Source organism: Bos javanicus, chromosome 5 (genome assembly GCF_032452875.1).
Source record: "Bos javanicus breed banteng chromosome 5, ARS-OSU_banteng_1.0, whole genome shotgun sequence".
Lineage (NCBI taxonomy): Eukaryota > Metazoa > Chordata > Mammalia > Artiodactyla > Bovidae > Bos > Bos javanicus.
In genome coordinates this window covers 2,261,029-2,266,332 of record NC_083872.1, presented here as the reverse complement: position 1 = coordinate 2,266,332, position 5,304 = coordinate 2,261,029, and positions in this window count along the sequence as shown.

Below are 5,304 nucleotides of genomic sequence, written 5' to 3'. Positions count from 1 at the left end.
ATTTAGGGTCACCAAATAAAATTCAAATACAGTATATTTTAGTATAAGTATGACCCAAACATATAAAGATCTAAGTATATCCCAACCATTGCATGGGATATACTTACACTTTAAAAAATTGTTGTTTATCTGAAATTCAAGCTTATGGGCATCCCATATTTTCATTTGGTTAAAAAAAAAAAAAACCTTCAAAAAGCATGTTATTGTATCATCATAGTTTTCTAAAATATCAAAACTTAGCCCCTTACATCAAGGTCAACATTCCTCCTCATCCTCTCTCCAGTTTAATTACAAACTTTAAAACTTTTCTTTTCTGCACCATTTTCATTGACTGTCTCTGCCAGGACTCTGTGATACCTCTGTGCTGTTAAGAAATCTAAGGTTCGAGGGAAGTAGGCAGCAGCAAACTCCCAGCCTGATTACCAAGCCAGCAGCGCCTTCACACTCTGTCACTCGCATTATGGTTGTTACTAGTCACAATAAAAGTAATTATAGTCTCATTAAATAGGACTATTTCTCATAATAGCCTAATTTGATCTCCAATAAGGACTGGATCCAGCAGTGCTTTGGGAAGCACAGTGCTGTTGATCTCAGTGGCAGCCTACTTGGCACATGGAACAAAGATTTTTGTTTTCTTGTTCAGCATCACTACCACCTGTGAAATTCCTAAGGCTCCTTCTTCATGAAAATTCAATCTCCTGCTCAAGCTGAAAACATTTTTATTTATTATGGTTACACATAGACACTGAGGAGGATTCAATAATTCCCAACATCCCATAGTGAGGTTTTTTAATGTCTTTCTTTAGATGTATTTTGTATGAAACACACATCTTGATATTTTATTACCCTATTAAGATGAAAGCCATGTAAGTGTGACAATTATCATCTTTATGAACTTTATATCACTGCAAATTTTTTTCAAAAACCTACGTGTTACCTGCAAAAAATTTTTTTGAATTCACTTTTACAAGCCATTTTACCACATTAAAAATCAGTTCTGCCATTTAAAATTTGATGGTATAAGTAGAAATGTTACCAGCATCTTCATTTGTATTTCTTCCTTTCACACTCAATTCTGTAGCAATTTATAAATTTAAATGCTGTTTTGAAAAGAACATCTCAACTCCACCCAACTGGAGAGCCAAGTCCTAATATATGTCCAGGTACATCAAGCATTATTTCAAGATCACCAGGTACTTGATCTTTCAGTCATGTCTGATTCTTTGCAACTCCATGGACTGTAGCCCGCCAGGATCCTCTGTCCATAGGGATTCTCCAAAATCTGTATTCTCCAGAATCTGGACTCTCAAGAATCTGGTTCTCCAGTATTCAGAATTCTCAAGAATAGTGGAGAGGGTTGCCATGCCCTCCTCCAGGGGATCTTCCCAACCCAGGGACTGAACCCAAGTCCATGAATGTCAAAGACTCTACTCAATTTACCCTCATGCTCATCATTTGATTTTGTTGAGACACCTTTACTTCTGTGTAACAAGAAGGAGTTTCAACATGGTCTAGTCCCACCTCCTCCAGGTTCATGTGCTGCCCTTTGTATAACACCACCAAACCTCCAGATGTTCCTCCAGGTTACCTTCCTTCTGTTCTGGGCCCAGTGAAAATGGGAATTTCCACCAAGGAAGTTTGGATAGGACTCAGCTATGTCCAGGCACAAGTGAGGGCCACTTCTGCAGTTCAACTTAGAAGGAATCACATGCACTATTAATAGATCATGAAAGATCCTCCCCGGAGAGGGAGGAGCAAGGCTAATGTGTCACTTCAGAGAGTCACATACTCAAAGGACAGTATCACTGGTCTGTGGATGCTCCCTCAGCTCTCACATGGCTCCCTGATATGAGCAGAAGATGGGGTTAGACAGTTTTTCAAGCTAAACCTGATCTTCTCTGTGAAGTCTCCTGATAACAGTCTTCAAACACCTCCTCCAAGTACACACTGTGGCTCAGTCACACAGTCAGGTCTGACTCTTTGCAACCACATGGACTGCAGCACACCAGGCCTCCCTGTCCCTCACCATCTCCTGAAGTCTGCCCAAGTTCATGTCCATTGCATCAGTGATGCCATCCAGCCATCTCATCCTCTGACACCTTCTTCTCCTTCCCTCCAAGTACACATATAACCCATATTACCCACTCCCGGATCAGATTGGTCTTGGGTTTTCCCAATTTCACTTGTTCTCAACCCTGGCTGCATATTAGAAAAATCCAGAGAGTTTGTTTGTTTGGTTGGTTGGTTGGTGGTTTTGTTTCAGTACCAGTGTCTGGTCACTACCCTGAGAGACTCTGACTCAACCAGCCTGGGGCAAGGCCTGGGGACAAGCATCTCAATAGCCTCACCAGATGAGTCTATGATTCAGCTAAAGTTCAGAGCAGTGCCTTTTCTCTTTCTCATCTGTTGTTTCTAGCATAAACTATTAGCCAAGCTTCCTTCAGGGTCTTTTTTTTTTTGGACTCTCAAGATATGTTCTTTTGCAGAAGCTGGCTCTTAAAAATAGAGAATTTTGACCTGTAAATTAAAACTACAGTTATGGGACTTCTCTGGTGGCCCAGGGGTTAAGACTCTGAGCTTCCAATGCAGGGATCGCAGATTTGAGCCCTGGTCAAAGAACTGAGATCCCACACGCCCTGTGATGTGACCAAAAGATTTTTTTTTTTTTTTAACTACTGTTTTCCACATGGACTTTAAGGATCTGTTTTGGAAGGCACAAAGAGAACCACGACTGTTTCTTTCTCTCTGCCTTCCTATTATCACAATTCTAATCCTCCTGAAGGGACAGCTCTGACACTCATCAGGAAATGGTCGCACACTATAAAGAGAAGAAAAGAAGAACACAGAGATCGACATTTCCAGCTACCATCACAGCATGTTCACTCCCTTATTTAATTTCCCTTTTTCTTAAGCCCCTTCTGTTGAGAGAAGACTCCTTTACTGATATTCCTCCCAATAATATTTATGAGCTTAGGAAGGCACCAGTGGTTCTCTCCAAAGTACAAGAGAAATGACCAGAGTCATGGGGATTATTTAGGACCCTCGAGGTTCTCAGCCTCAGCCTGCTACTACAAGGATCCCTGAAAAGAAAATAGAGACATTTTTACTAGCATCTAAGGAATTGGGCCTCACCCGTAATCTATCTTATTTATCTATGCAGTGACCCAAGGTGAGCACAGTTACTCCTGGGAGCCTGCCCACACATGGATCAATCCAAAGTGTCCTGCCTCGCAAGCTTAGGGTTTAAATCAAGCCACTTCCCCCAGAATATGCAACCTGAACGACTGTACCCTCCATTTACTACCATGAGAACGTCTTCTTGTGATGAGCCCAAAACCCTGTGGACTTAGCCTTCCCAAAGGGTATGGCCCCAAGAGAGGAAATGGAAAACGTGTTCCCTGTTTCACTTACTGTTGCTGTTGCCCTGTGTCGTCTGGACAACAGGTGGTCCAGAAACCTGTTGGAGGGACCGAGGTAGCATGCCGCTCTCACAGGCGTGGCAGTGTTGGTTCAGGCTGCAGGAGCATGGAGCTTTTCCCCACAGACGCTGCAGTCAGCTAGTAACCAGGCCTGAGAGCCCTGCAGCAGGCATGGGCTTGGCACCATCATATGCCATGAAAGCAAATGCCAAGAGCGTTCTCCACGCAACTGCAGTAACTTCCCTACATTCAAACCTTCATGTTGCAAGCTCTCAAAGATGTGAGCGTGTAAGTGAAAATTCAGCTTGTACCCCATCTCCTGCTGCCGATGGTCCTTTGGCTCTACCATCTCTCACCCCCTCTCCTGCCTCCAGTCTGTAAGGCTTCTTGCCGGCTCACTCAGTGCCAGCCCCTGTATGCCAGCTACTGTAGTTTCAAGGTACTACTGTAAGATTAAAAATGTTCTCTTTACTTTTTTGTGTTTGTCTATTTTTTATATATTATTGTGAAAAGTATTATAAATCTATTACACTACAGTGCTATATAGCCAGTTGTTTTAGTTGGGTACCTAGGCTAACTTTATTGGACTTATGAACAAATTGGACTTATACAAACATGCTTTCAGAAGAGAATTTGCTCCTATGTAGGGAACTTACTGGACTGTCCCTCTCGCTGTCATGCAGCCAGGAGGGGCTTGTCAGTATGACAAAGAGCTAGTGACACAGAGCTCTCCACTGAGGCACACCACAGAGCAAGAAACCAGGTGGAACGGACTTTTACGCTTGAGTCACATCCATGTCCAGACCAGACTATGTCCTTCACATCACACAGAGAGACCCTGCTGCCCTTGGGGACACAGGACCAATCACGGCTCCTCTCTGAAGTGTCCCCACAGGGCTGGATCCAAGTCATGTTCCTTTAATACTGAGGCCCAATCAGAGAAGTTGCTCCTTCCATGACTGGCATCCAAAGGAAGAAAGAGGAAGAACCCTGGAGAGTCAGTGAGAGCCTTCTCTTCAAATCAGCCTTCAGAGACTCTGCTTCCCCCAGGACCCACCTCAGATCTCTGCCTGGTCCACAGCTCCAGCCCCAGTCATCAGACCCAAAAGGGGCCTCCCCTTTCTCTCCTCCCAGCGTCACCCTCACCTCAGAATGATCAAAGGTGCAATGCTGCTGCTTTTTCCTAGCACTCAACAGTCACGAGATGGTATGAAGTTGACTATTTTCCAAAGACTCAGACTAGCAAGTGCTACTGATTACATAACAAGTGCTAGCTTATTACATAACACAAGGGTGACAGAACAAAAAGTAGAAGAAAATATTCATTTGGTCAATTCCACTAAGGTAGAGATGAATCCTGTAAGTGAGCATAAATTCACTGGATTAAACCAGTCATTCATGCAGACATTTAGCTGCAGTCTATGAGGAAACTCCTCTTCAATGGCATACTCCCTGGTTATGGAATACTTTTGTGCCTACATAAAGCCTTATTGGTATAACCGAATTACAGTGGGGCACGTAGAAAATCCACTGCTGAAGACTTCACAAAAACCCAAAGCATGATTAACATGTATTACTTGAACCATTATCAACCATATACTCGCCAGACAAACCACTAAGTTCCTTTGCTTTCTTCTTTCACCCTCCTCTAGGTCAATGAGGAAGTACAAGCCTTAATTTAAATTCCCTGTTACTTTGGACATACATGTCTCTGCTTCATATAATCTCAATATAGCCTATTTAATTCTAAATTACGGATCCTATGAAGAGAGTTTTATTGCCTTTCCCATTTGCGGTTGTTTACACTTTGCTATCAATATCTTCCCACCAATATGCAATTCAGAGGCTGTTAACCTGACACTGAAGCTAATGGGTTATATTATGC